Source organism: Dama dama, chromosome 7, assembly GCF_033118175.1.
Source record: "Dama dama isolate Ldn47 chromosome 7, ASM3311817v1, whole genome shotgun sequence".
Classification (NCBI taxonomy): Eukaryota; Metazoa; Chordata; class Mammalia; order Artiodactyla; family Cervidae; genus Dama; species Dama dama.
In genome coordinates, this window is record NC_083687.1 from 16,836,688 (window position 1) to 16,851,674 (window position 14,987).

Here is a 14,987-nt window from a genome sequence, read left to right on the forward strand (position 1 = left end):
CCTCAGAGGACCCCAGGACCTTTGCACAACCCTCAACTGAGTAGAAATGAAAAGTCCCAATCATGACAGAAACTGAAATTCCGTATCAATCAAAGGTGCGAGGTGAGGATTCAGGGTCAGTTTTACAGCAGTCGAAATAAAATCAAGAAAGTGTGAAATTTAATCCCCACCTAAGTTTGTAGACCAAGCTGTGTACTTAACTATCCACATTGTTTCCTGAAGTTGGTCAATGTGGCCTTAAGGGAAATATAACTTATCTTAATATTTGCTTAGGACTTCCCTGGTGGTCCAGTGGATAAGAATTTGCCTGCCAATGCAGGAGAGAAGATTCCACATGCCGAGGAGCAGCTAAGCCTGTGAGCCACAACTACTGAAGCCTGGGTGCCCGCGCTCCTCAACAAGAGAAGCCACAGCAGTGAGAGGTCCTCTCACATCCTCCCTCGATGAGAGGAAGCTCTCTCATGGCAACAAAATAAATAATCAACTAATTTTAAAAATTAAAAAAAAAGTCAGTAAAAAAAATATTTGCTTAAACCAAATAGAATACAGAAAGGAAATAAATTTGTTAAGTCATCAAGCAGTGCATTTTAAGCCCAAAATAGAGGGTCCAAGAATTGTCTGATGAGTAGATTGTGCGCAGTTTGTCACAGCTTCCTGTGTTCACATCACTGGCAATATTTCATGAAAGGCAGTAGAGAGTCTGAGCTGTCTGGGTTCAAGCCCCAGCTTTGTCACTTACTAGCTGAGTGACTCTGGGCAAGGTTGTGAACCTCTCTGTGCCTCAGTTTCCCCAGCTGTAAAATGGGAGCAATCATTGCATACACCCCACACGGTCCATGTGACAATTCATTCAGGTTACGTATGTGCATGCTGGCACACAGTAAGTAAGGTTCTGTAAATGGTAGGTAGTATTGTCATTGTTGTTGTTATTTGAATGTGAGGGATTCTTGTGGTTTTGTAGGGGTTTTCTGAGCTTCCTAATTTCATATCGCAGACACCCAAACAGAAGTATAGATTTTCACTTCTGGTGGTTAGAAATAACTGTGGTCCCTACGGGGAAATGAATTAGGCAGCATGCCTGCTGTGACCTGGGGAAACGGCAGGCCTGGGGACAGTGATCCTCAAGGAACTGAAGCAGAGACAGACACTCTCCTTGGGATGCCAGCTGCCTGCTCCACCCAGACCCTGGACTCTGACTCAGCCAACACCCAAGCCTCACTCTCCTCCAATCTCCTCTGTGGCTGAGACAGAAAGGTGAAGTCTAACAGAGATAAATGGAAAGTTCCACATTTGGGTTGGAACAATCGATTGCACAGGCATGAGATAGGGGAGCTCTGGCTTGGAAGCAGTTCTAGGAATCCAAAAGGGCCTGAGTTAAGTTAGTAGAGGTAGGCAGTGATGTTCAGAACAGGGGAGGGTAACCGGACTAAGTAGATCATTTCGAGAGAAAAGGTTTGGAGGCAGGTGGTGGGAGTGGAGGATGCAGGAGGCAGTGATAGTGGTGGCAATGGTCAGAATGACCAGGCTTGACCTCTCCGCTAACACGTGACCCTAGTGGCCATTTTCTCCCTGAATCCTACCCCCTCCTGGGTTGGAACCTCTGCCCTCCCCCTCCTGGCTGCCTGTGAGAATCTCCCCCTCTTCCTGCCCCTGAACCCTGGTATTCCCAGCACCCGACTCTGTGCAGGCTTCTCTCTCTCACTGTCTGCACTCCTCCCGGGTGACCTGTCCCTGCTTCCGGAGCCCCAGGTGGCCAGCTGTCCACCTCCTCCCCCGGCCCCGGGGCCCAGTTCCCAGTTTCCCTTGACTGGCCCCTCAGGCACCCTAAAGTCAACCTCAGTTCAGTTCAGTTGCTCAGTTGTGTCTGACTCTTTGCGACCCCATGAACTGCAGTCCACCACCAACTCCCGGAGTCCACCCAAATTCATGTCTATCGAGTCGGTGATGCCATCCAATCATCTCATCCTCTGTCGTCCCCTTCTCCTCCTGCCCTCAATCTTTCCCAGCATCAGGGTCTTTTCCAATGAGTCAGCTCTTCACATCAGGTGGCCAGAGTATTGGAGTTTCAGCTTCAGCATCAGTCCTTCCAATGAACACCCAGGACTGATCTCCTTTAGGATGGACTGGTTGGATCTCCTTGCAGTCCAAGGGACTCTGAAGAGTATTCTCCAATACCACAGTTCAAAAGCATTAATTCTTCTGCACTCAGCTTTCTTTAGAGTCCAACTCTCACTTCCATATGCGACCACTGGAAAAACCATAGCCTTGACTAGACGGACCTTTGTTGACAAAGTAATGTCTCTGCTTTTTAATATGCTGTCTAGGTTGGTCATAACTTTCCTTCCAAGGAATCCAAACCAAAGTCTCTCCTGCTTCAGCCCTGCTGTTGCTGTAGTGTTCCTTGGTTACTCTCATCACTGTTTGCCTGGTTGCTCCAAACCCGATCCTTTCTGGGGAGATGCGGAAAGGGAATATTTTTTTAAAAGCTGTCTGTGGAGAGAATTCCCTGGTGGTTCAGTGATTAGGACTTGGAGCTTTCACTGTGGGACCCTGGTCCAACCCCTGGTTTGGGAACTAAGATCTCACAAGCTTTGACGGTGCAACCCCAAAAAAAGTTATTTGTAGGAATATAAGATGCATACAGAAAAGTTTCATATTATAAGTTCAGTGAATTTGCACAAAATAAACACACACAGAAGCGTTGAAAACACCACTCAGATCAAGAAACAGACCCAGCCCCCCTAGAAGCCCCTCCCCTACATGGGTGACTATTGTCTGGATTTGTATCACCGCACATACATCATCTGTTTCTGTAATTTATATCAACGGGCTCCTGCTGTCTGTATTCTTTTATGTCTGGCTTTTTTCAGATGTTCAGGAGACTTTGTTCATAAGACTGTCACAGACTGCGCTGTGATTTTTGCCTTTCTTGCTTTACCGGGCAGTGTTCTTTAAGTCACATCTCCTCTCCTCTGCTGGGGAGCATCTAGGCCGCTATTGTGGCTATTTTGGATATTGTGGGAGCTATTGTGGATATCAGGCGCTGCTGTGAACGCCCGAGAACACATCTTTTGGGGGGCATATGTGTGCATTTCTGCCACCTATATAACTAGGAGAGAGTTTCCGGGTCCCAGGCCCTGCACAGAGACAGCTGTAGTCAGTCCTGCCAGTGGATTTCTGAGTGTCTGTCCTGACATCGCCTCCCTCCAGCAGCCCAGGAGAATTTCAGTTGCACTTAGAGCTGTGTTGACTCCTCCCTCCTTCTCCCTTGTCTCCAAGGAGCATTTACAGCTGTCTTATCTGTGTGCTAGTTTTTTGTTTCTGAAGGTGCTTCCCCTGGGCCCTGAGTCCTGCTGGTTCTATTTACACGATAGGTTTTTAATCCCTGCCGTCCTCTCTGGTCCCACTGCCATCCCCTTTACTGCCCTCGTTATCTCCTGGCTGGGCTGTCACCAATTCCAGTTCTTCCTTAGGAGTCTGAACTGCCCCTTCCCCCACTCCATCCTCCACCTCTCAGCAGGATGTCCTCCAGCATCGCCACTTTCTGCTCAAGAACCTAACAGTCCCCAAAAGGGGGACTTACCAAAAGGCCAAGAAGCAACTATGCCCAGCATCTAAAGCAAAGTGGCCATGATGGAACCTGGGAACACCTTGTGGGCAGATGCTGGGTCTCCTCACAGCATCCTCACAGCTCCTGGAGCATCTCCGTGCTCGAGACACAGGAGATGATCCACTTCTCATTCTGCCCCCACCGACCCTTTCAATCTCATCCCCTGAAAACCCCACACCAAAGACGGCTGCCCCCTGCGCAGCCATGGAGTCGCCCAAGGATTATTACTGCATGCCCACCATGTGCCAAGTAGGTGCTCTTCCCTTGGCCTGAAATACTTTCCCCCCTTCAGGGCTTGTGTTAGGCAGACAGCACAGACAGCAAGCTAGTCCTACTTGGGGGTCATCAGTCCCAGAGCTGGTGGGGATGGACCTCTATGGTAGCTCACCTCACCCACTCAAGAGTGAACTAAGGCTGCCTTGTTCACGCCCAAGTGGGCTGGGAGGGGTGGGTGGGGCCACTGCCAGGGCAAGACACATTCATCCTAACATGACTAAATTGTAGTCTGTGCCCAGCTGCAGAAGGACAGAAGCTGACACACTTCCCAGCCATCTGAGACGCCACAGGTACATGAAGCTCCCTATATTCCATAAAAGGGCCATTTTTGGCTTTTCAAAGGCCAAAGAGAATCCCTGTTCTGCTCAGATGGTCTCCTAGCCAGCTGTACTCCTTATTGTACCCACTGGTCAGGAAACAGACGGCTATGGGCAAACGCTGCCCAGCCTCCACCTCCAGGCGGCCACCAAGTGTGTAGTCTCACGTGAGGGTAACGTACCCGGTGGTTACACTCATCCTATGACAACCAGGTCCCCCAGTGTCATTTTTCACTTTTGTCCCACAGTGGATATTTCATAAGAGAGCGTCACAGATTTTCTCTCTTCATGTAATGGCCCTGTGAATTCATGTAATAGCCTGAAGCATTGATCCTCTCAAATTATGGTGCTGGAGAAGACTCTTGAGAGTTCCTTGGACAGCCAGGAGATCAAATCAGTCCATCCTAAGGGAAATCAACCCTGAATATTCATTGGAAGGCCTGATGCTGAAACTGGAACTCCAATACTTTGGCCACCTGACGCGCAGAGCTGACTCATTGGAAAAGACCTTGGATGCTGGGAAAGACTGAAGGCAAAAAGAGAAGGGGGCAGCAGAGGAAGAACTGGTTAGACAGCATCACCGACTCAATGGACTTGAACTTGAGCAAACTCCGGGAGATAGTAGAGGAAAGAGGAGCCTGGTGTGCTGCAGTCCACGAGGTCGCAAAGAGTTGGACATGACTTAGTTATTGAACAACAACAAAACAAAAACAATAGCCTCAGGAGACTGTTACTCTCACTTCCTAGATGAAGAGACAGGCGCAGAGAGGTTAAGTCACCAGCCCCAAAGTGGCACAGAGATTAAATCCAAGTTGTTGGATACAAAATCCAGCCCACCCAGCACCTCTGCCTGGCCTACAGAAACCCTGATCCTCGTCCCAGAGGCCTCATCACTTATTCCCTACAAAGCAGTTCCGGATTTCCCAGTTAGAATTAACTCATCTCTCCTCCGTGCACTTTATCTGAACTTTTATTATAGTAATGACAGTAGCCTGACTTTTATGATAATCATTATTTACGTGTCTGCCTCCCCAACTGGGGCTGGGAGCTCATTAAGGGCGGAACCCTGTCAATTTTGTACCTTGAGCCCAGCAGGTGGGTATTGAGCACAACACAAGAATATTATCAGCAAGACAGTTATGAAGGCCTCCAGCCTTCAGGTTTAATCAAGTTCTCAGATTAATTCACCTGGACCGCAGGTCAAGTACTGAAAGGTGACAGGTTGCCTATGGTTGTAAAAACGCAACAGAACTATTAAAGGTCTTAGTGGCAGGGTCTTAATCTCCGACAGGAGGAGGATGTTTCTCAGGGATTTTTAGAATGTCTTAGTGACCATTCTCTTGGTTCACTCATGGGTCTCTATTTTGCTTTGCTCTCTCTCTCCTCCTTCCTCTTTCTCCCTTTCTCTGTCTCCTTGTCTTTTCTTTCTCTTTCCCTTAACTGGACGAAAAACAGAATCAAAATACATTTTCTGTTACTTGTTGTACCAACTGAATTTTTTTCTGTTCCCTGCTCTAAAAAAGTATCTGAGTGGGCTGTTTTCTACTTTACTGCTCTCTTGCTCAACACACACACACACACACACACACACACTCACACACACAAGACTTCCTTTAAGGGATGCTCAAGTCATCTTCTCTGTCAATTACTGACAACTAACAGGGGGGAAAAAAGCACTCCGTCCATCACCCCAATCAAACTAAGGTACAACTTCCTAGATGGCATCAGGTCATCCAGCCAGCATCAAATGCCCCAGGAGCAGAGGACAGAACATCCCTTCTTTGAACAAAAAATAAAAGATGGATGCATGCCCTGGGTGTACGGACCCGATGTCCTGATGAAGGAGACAAGCACTGCACCTGTGGAAAGTGAAAGAAAGTGAAAGTCGCTCAGTCTTGTCCAGCTCTTTGCGACCCCACGGACTATACAGTTCATGGAATTCTCCAGGCCAGAATACTTGGGTGGGTAGCCTTTCCCTTCTCCAGGGGATCTTCCCAACCCAGGGATTGAACCCAGGTCTCCCGCATTGCAGGCGGATTCTTTACCAGTTGAGCCACAAGGGAAGTCCCTATGGAAAGGGGGGTTGCTAAATCATAAGAAGCATGTTGTGGAGGAAAGGGGATTTGGAAGCCAAGGGTGTAGACCTCTGCATAACCTGAACTGAGGAAAAAGTGAGAAGGCAAGGTAGATGCAGAATCGAACAGCACCAATGTGCTAATGTTATTACGCTAATATGATGAATAGCCAAGTTCCCTGAGCACTTAGACTCCATCAGGCACTGTTTTAGCTTCTTTCCAAGCACTAGCTCATTTGATTCTTATGTCACAAGTAGTCTTATAACTATTATCCCCATTTTCCAGATGAGAAAACTGAGGCACACAGGGACGAAGGAGCTTGCCTATGGTCACACAGCTGGTAAACGGCACAGGCCAGGCAGTCTGAGCTGCAGAGTCTGAACCACTTTCTAAACATTCGAGGGGACTGGGAGCCCCAAGGCCCAGTATTAGCTCTGTCACTTTGTCGTGTGGACCCTGGATAAGGCACTGTGAGATGGGCAGGCTTTGAAGCCGACTGTGTAGCTTCCCTGTGCCTCAGTTTCCCCACCTGGAAGTGAGCTTCACAATAACAGATACTTCAAAAAGACTTTCTGAGAATTTACTGAGAAGCTGCCTGTAAAGAGCTTAGGGCATCGCCTGGCATGGAATAAGAGGCTGACATGCGCTGGGAATTGCTATTAATATCGTCTGAAGTCATTCTCCGCCTCCCCTCTCTGGTCACCCTCCTTGGGACCCTGGACGCAGGCTATGGGCCACCTCGCTGGGAGGAAGAGGAAGGGCAGTCGGCTGTCACACAGACCAGACCAAGAAGGATGCCACTTACTGAGCACTGCCAAGTGCCAGGCGCCCTGGGCAAGAGGCCACTACTCCATTTCACAGATGAGGTGCCAGAGGCTCAGCATGATGAAGCAACTTGCCCAAGGCCCACCTGGAGAACAGCAGGGCTGGGATTTGGACTGAGGCCTGTCTGACTCCAGTATTCCCAGATGGCGCTAGTGATAGAACCTGACTGGCAATGCAGGAGGCATAAGGGAGGAGGGTTCAATTCCTGGGTCAGGAAGATTCCCTGGAGAAGGAAATGGCAACCCACTCCAGTATTCTTGCCTGGACAGAGGAACTTGACAGGCTACAGTCTATAGGGTCGCAAAGAGTCAGATACGACTGAAGCGACTTAGCACGCATGTCTGACTCCAAAGCCCAGGCTTCGAATCACCTCCCTGGGGCAGCCAAGGGTCAGGCCTCAGGTCTCTGTCACTCCAGAAAGCAGAAAGGGGCCGAAGGGAGAGGGGCCTTGGTTCCGCCATGCTGTGTGATCATAAAAAAATCCTCTCGATATCACTGCGTCTCAGCCACCCTGCCTGTCAGATGCGATAATGGCAGGGAGTGCCCTTTGGCGGGCATCGGAGCATTTACAACAAGGCTGCATGATTAGTGTCATTATCAGGATGATTACGATGGTTCACCCTGAGTAAGCAGATGGACAGCTGGGTCCTGGATGCTCGGGAGAGCTTAGGGCAGCCAGAAAGCCAGGCTGTGACCTGAACCAGAGCTCCAAAGAGGAGGGAGGAGCAGGGCTTGGACCATCCCTGCTACTGCCTTGGTATCCCGGGGATGGACAGGAACCACTTGGGGTTGGGAGACATCCCCGCTCTGGCCACTGAGACACCAGCTTTGACGGGAATCTCCTAACCACCTGGATCTGTCCTCCCCAATCCGCTCACCCCACCAGCAAGTGGCAGGACTGGGAGCCAGCACCCCACCCCAGCTTGCCTGCAGCCTCACAAGCAGTGGCGGTTGTGCAGGGGGGAGGGGGGACAGGAAGGTGCGAAGGGCCGGTGCTTTGCTGATTATACATCAAGGCTCTCATTATACCCATCTCATCGCTGCGCTCAGGGTTTCCAGAGAGTGCAGAGAACCTGCGTCTGTTGATGCTTCGTCTGACGTGCACAATGCAGAGGAAAAATAATTCGATTAGGGAAAGGGGACAAGAAAGACAAGGAGAGGGAGGGTGACCTGGTTTTGCAGCTGGCTCAGCGATGTACAGGCAGATGGTCTGACCCGAGTTGGGATGTTAGAAAGATTCTGTACAGGCCCAGAATCAGGGAGTCAGGTGAGAGATGGAAATAAAAAGAGGCTGAGGTCAGGTGCCAGCTGCGTGTGACCAGTCACCAGACAACTCTTCAGGCAGACGCAGCAGAGAAAAGAGATGGGGAAGGATCATAGGGGGAGGGGAGAAGGATGAAAAATAGCCTAGAAGGCAGTCAGAACCTAGGAGAGCTCTCACACTGATGGGAGACACAGCCCTGCTCTCAGGGAGATGTCGTTTGTAGGAGAAGAAATAACCTCTACTTGCATAAAGCTTCTGGTGTGAAAAAGTTAAAAGTCTTGCCTTTCCCAAAGTGATGCTCAGGGAATTTACATAGTATTAACAACACCCCGAGGTCAGGATGTGACTCTCGGTGTATTCAGAACTAAATAGAATGATGAGATTGGTACCTGGATTTTTTCCTCAGCTTCATTGAGTTATGCAAATGAAAAGAACCAGAGTGATGAAACTGAAGGGTCTGTGCCTCTGTTTAGATAAACGGGGTACGGGGAACATGAAGAGGAGCCTGTTCTCAGCTGGGAGCCACTAGGAGGTAGGAAATAGCTGAGGAAACCCAGCCCTGTCCCGCAGAGCAGAAGGAGGGCTGGCCTGGAGGGGCTCTGTGCAGGATGCAGCCTCCACAACAGAACCGGAAGCCCATCTTCTCAGAGGGCAGGTTCCTGGATGGAGGACAGATAGAGGGCAGCTAAGGAGCCAGAAACTCAGATCTGGTGGAGCCGCTGAGGCCTTGAATCTCATCTCCTGTCCCCAGGCAAAGAGAAAACCCCAGAGGATAATCACACCAGTAATTACCACTATTAGCATAAAGCACCATTTATTGAGTACTTAACCTATATCCGGCACCATTTTCATGACCTTCCGTGTATAAGCTTTCTTAAACAACATTACGAGGTAGGTATTATCCCTTTTCTTCAGGTGAGGAAACTGGGGCACAAAGAATGTAAGTTAGCACCGAGGGTTTAGCAGCTAGAACATAGCATAGCAGGAATTTGGACCCAGGGGATCTACAATGTGGCTATCCATTTCTTGCTTGCTTGCTTCCAGGAACTAGGAGCTAACTACCTGGAAGACTGCTTTTGTTAGGGTACCTTCTAGAATAATCTGAAGCAGAGAGCAGAGGCTTATCACCCTAGAAATAGAAGGTCCAATAGGACAGTGACCTAAGCACTGAGAAGAATGTCTGGTACATGTCCTCAGGAATAGTTGTGAAGTGAATCTCTTCCAGTAGAAACATCCTCTAGGGCTACATCCCATCACTCCTGGGCCACACCCAGGGCACAGCCACAGGTTCCAGCAGAGCCCCACACTCAGTGTGGCCAGAAAGAGCCCCAGGAACGGACACCCAAACAAGGAAACTCCCAAGGAGCAAGCACCATAGGAACTGAAGGCTGAGCTGAAAGCAAGGCCCGCCTCAAGTGCCCCCTCCTCCAGGAAGCATCCCTGACTGCTCCCACTGCCCCCCTCCTTCAGACTCCCACTGTCTTCACCTCTCCCCTGGTTCTGAGCCACGCCTGATGGGGTTGGTTCCTGTCTGTGTGGGAGACCCCACTTTCCCACTGACCCACAAGCTCCAAAGCAGGGGGCAGAGACTTGGCATTAGTGCCATTCAGGCCCTCAGTGCCTTGGCATAGAGTTAGGAACAGGGGGCCCCCCTTGGTGTTAAAGATGGAGGGCTGGGACTTTCCTGGTGGTCCAGTGGCTGACTCGGAGCTCCCAGTACAGGGGGCTCGCATTCTATCTTTAGTCAGGGAACTCGATTCCACATGCTGCAACTAAAGCTCCCAGGTGCCTCAGTGAAGATTGACGATCCCGTATGCCACACCTAAGACCTGGCACAGCCAAATAACTAAATAAAAATTAAAAAAAAAAAAAAAAGATGGACGGCCATCGAGGTCACAGGTAGCAGCTGGGGCACATTACCCTCCCCAACTCCTTCAGTGCTCCAGCTGCAAATATGAGACCCTAGGACCTCCCAGAACCTGATGGGGCCCTGGATGACCCAGGGAGCCCCCTCTCTTGTGCCTCGCCATTTCCCCTGGGGCTTCAACTTCACCGTGCTTGGGCTTGAGGATCTGAAAGAGAGGGAAGCCCTGGAGCCTCTTCCCACCACCCTGTCTCTCTGGGTGCTAAGGGGAGGAGCTGCCTCTTGGCTTCCCTCTTTGCTGTTATGAGAAAGGGTTGCAGGAGAAACAATTACTTGAGTCCTGGGCATTCAGTGCTCTCGGGAGGGGCTGAAAGTGAGGGGCTGCCCCATGGAAAGAAGGGAAGGGGCTGGGGCTGAGTGGGGTGATGGGAAGCCACAGGTCCAATGACACCCCAGCATCCAGGTCTCTGCTCCGCATTGCACTCTCCCCTCTGCAGGGCCCCCAGCCACCCACCGCCCACACCTTCCCTGCTGACAGCTCATTCCAGAGAAGGCCCAGCTCCAGATTCCGGCACCCCAACCCCAGTGTGAGTTACCATAAACACAATGGGCCCAATTAGAGATTGGCTGGTTTAAGGGAGACATTCACACCCATAGCCCTCTTCCCTCCCTTCCAGCGCCAGGCAAATTGGCCACTGTACTCTCCTCACAGCTTACAGCCTCTCCTGAGCACACCCAATCACCTCTTGCCCAAATCACAGCTCTCTACTGACACCTCCCAAGACACATCCTGCCCCATCCCCAATCACCCCCATCCACACTCATCCTCTCCGAGCCAGGGCATCTCCTCACGACAGCTCCACCTCCATCCTGGCTCCCCCATCCTCTGACACCCATTCTTCACCAGGCCCAGGACAAGGGGTTAGTGGGGCAGGTGGGGTCTGTCCTGTAAGCACAGTATCACATCCTGTCTTTTTGTTTTTGTCACAATTGTCTGCATGTTGTTTTTTTTTTAAAGAAACATCGCATTAAACGGTTCTTCAACTCAACTGCCTGTAGCATCCACCTAAATTTTGCAGCCAAGCCGGGCACCTCGCCCTGTTCCTGCCTGACACGTGTTCCCTGCGGCTGGGGGGAGTCTGGGACCCTCTCCAGTCTCCTCCATCTCTAATGACACAGGGCAGCTGACACTACTATCAGCAGCCTGATACTCACCCTACCCTCTCCCCCTCCCCAGCCTCAAGCCCATCACCCTTCCTGTCGAATGAGACCCCTTCTCTTCCATCTTTCCCTCCATCTTCCCCCGTCCCAGGGCCACGCCTGAGGAACAGAGGGCAGAAGCTGGAGGCACCTGCTAGCACAGGTATCTCAAACCTTCTTCAACAGAGCTGGGGCTGCCTTCCCTTTTGGGGGTCACTGACCACCCCCCATCCTGTCCACACTGCCCCAGAGGTACTACTTCCCCAACTTCAATCATTTCGATGTTTCTTCCCCGACAGCCACTGACAAGGGTTCGGTGGAAACCAACACTAACAGTTTGGTGACCCGAGGAATAAATAAAGCCAAGGAGTTCTCACCGATGGAGGCAGCAGCCACTCTGGGCAGCTCTGAGTGGCTTCCAGTTCCATTCGTTCATTTATTCAATCAGCACATCGTGGGCACACCCATTATGTGGCAGGTGCAGTTTGAGGAGCCGCGGATACAGCAGGGAACAAAACAGACCCGCTGCCCTCAGAGCTTCCGTTCTGGGTTCCCAGGGGGAGGCATAGCCCCATCAGCACAGACACCCCACTCACAGACCACACCTGCCTGCACCAGGACTGGATTCACGGGCCCCGTGATGCTGAGGCACCTAGGAGGATCCATGGAGTGTCTCTGTGTCTTGAGCAAAGAATAAAGACAGCTCTAAGCCCCTATGTAGGGTAGAAAAGCTTACACAGGTAGGAAGCTGGGGTCTTAGTTTTCGATCATGGCACCTGCCTTACCCACTGTAGGTATGGCAATTCCTGACTCAGTTTCACCACCTGTGACCAGAACAGGCTAATCCTCACTCCCCCTCTCCCTTCTCCATCACCTCTCTGGGATGCTGTGAGATACCAGGAGAGGACAGGCACTGTGATGTTTGAAATCTTGCAAATCTCCCCTGGTGTAGAAAGAGTGCTAGACCCAGAGTCAGGAGCATGTTCCTGGTGTGGCCACAGACCATGCGTGCATGCTAAGTCGCCTTGTGACCCCATGGAGTGTAGCCTGCCAGGCTCCTCTGTCCATGGGGATTCTCCAGGCAAGAACACTGGAGTGGGTTGCCAGGCCCTCCTCCAGGAGATCCTCCCAACCCAGGGATCGAAACCGCATCTCTTATGTCTACCTGCATTGGCAAGTGGGTTCTTTACCACCAGTACCACTGGAGAGGCCTGGGCACAGATCATGGAGCACTGGCAAATGAGTGAACAGATGCTGAATTTGACTTGGTTCAATAGCAGCTCCAGCCCACCAAGTCCCAGAGCTTGGGAAGGGCTCTGTGCCTCAGTTTCCTCATTGAGTGCATGGGAAAAAACACTACCCCCACGCCTGATAGTGTTACTATAAATAAAATATTCAGAATAGTCTCTGGCACTTAGCAAGTGCTGTGGACAAGTGGATGATCATGAGCTTGCTGGGAGACCTTGGGCCAGCCCGTGCCTCTTCTGGTATGCAGATGTTCCACCTGGTGAATGAGCAGGTTAGACCTAAGCTCCCCTGTGGACTCCAAACTTTGGTAAAGCATCTTCCCTCTGAATCGCCAGCCCTAGACTCTTAGTTGGGGTCTGCCTACACCCCATCTCTGATGGCACAGAGGCCTGGAGCCTCTCTAGGTGCCGTGGCCAGGGAGGAGGAGACAGCCAGAGCGGTCAGGGATGCTGCAGTTGTCTTTGTGGATCTGCTGTGACTGGCAGCATGGGGAAGGAAGATGTCGCCCAAGGGGTGGCTGGCTGCCTCTGCTGAGATATTACTGAGAGCAGAAAACAAAATGGTATTTTCATTATGAAAGGGAAGCTCGGAGCGGGGTTGAGCCTTCTGCAGAGACATGTGTTTCTTTCCTCCCTTCCTGGAGGGCAGCTTGGCCCGGTGGTGGAGACAGCCCGCAGGCCTGGGGACCCAGAGACAACTGGACCCACAGAGGCCCGAGGGGTGGAGTAGGGGCCTGCGTTACCCAGAGAGGCAAAGCTCTCCTTGATGGTAGAGGGCAGCTGGCAAGTGAAGTCCTTCTCCAGCTGCTTCTTGGGGCTGGAAGGAGCCTGCCTGAAGGGTGCAGGAGGCCCCTGGGAAAGAGAGAAAGAGATTTCTCCCTGGGAAAGGAGGGGGGATACCTTAGAGCCTTGTACCCAAGATGTGTCCTCTAGGCTCACTTCACCCCCTCATCTTGCAGCAGCAGGACTGTGAGTACCCAGAGCCAGTAGACATAGGGTACATGTGCCCTAACTCTGCCATGGGCACCCTGCTGGAAGAGGCATCATCAGGTCCTGACCCTTGCCTGGGTGGCCAGCAGCAAGTATCAAGCTTCCTGCGATGAGTGGCCACTTCAGCCTGGGATGTTTCTGCCTGGCCTGGACTCTCCCCATTAATGCTGCTGCACCCCCAGTAATCTCCCCACTCAAACCGTGCCACATGGCACCTCTCTGCACATGTGTATGTGTCTGGCATGCATGCGTGCTTAGTCACTTCGGTCATGTCTGACTCTTTGCTACTTTATGGATTGTAGCCCGCCAGACTATGCAGCCCATGGAAGTCGCAGAGTCGGACACAACTGAGCGACTGAACTAAACTGAACTGAGGCTATTCTATGGGAACGAGGCTTTTCCGTGGGACTCTCCAGATAAGAATACTGAAGTGGGTTGCTATGCCCTCCTCCAGGGGATCTTCCCAACCTAGGCATCGACGCTACACCTCCTGAAACTCTTGCATTGCAGGCGGCTTCTCAACAACTGAGCCACAGGGGAAGTGCATGTGTCTGGCACACCTGTCCATTCATTCATTTAACCTCACGTTCCCCCAAAGGACCTGTCTGAGCCAGGCCCAGCCCCCAAGGAACACGTAGCTGAGCCTAGAGGCAGAACGTGTCCCCTGGGGACAGATGGGGACCCCCGAGGTCTTTGTTCACCATAACCCCCCCCGCCCCCGCTTTCACTGAGGTGTCAAGAATGGATAGGGTCCCTGAGATCCAGGATGGAATGTGGTGGGGGCAGGGCAGTAACAGAGGCAGAAATCGCGGTGCTGATGGCATAGGGGTGCCCGCGGGAGCCTTCTCTGCCCAACCAGAGAGTGAAGCTGACATAGAGAAAGCTCAGGGTGGCGGTGGGTGGGCAACAGAGCCCAGGGAGACCCTGAGCTCCCTGACAAATCCCCGACACGCTGACCACAGGTGTCGGTGACAGGTCTCACATGCAGAGGATGCTGGAAGGCACGGCTCGGCTGGACAGGGACCACGGCCCGGGCAACCACAGCCCCCCAGCCCCCCAGCCCCACTTCCCCCATAGATACACAACAGACAGTGGACTTCCAGCCCATTGAGAGATGCTCATCATGTTCCTCAAACGTGCGCACCCATCAGACACCATAGCGGTACGCGTTGTCACACGGGCACCCAGAAGTTCACCCCCGCCTGTGCATGGAACACATGCACATACATCTATAGACACACACACACACAGCTGAGGATGCCCGTGTGCCCAGACGCATGCACACACAACGCAGTACCACATGCAGGTACACGCCACCA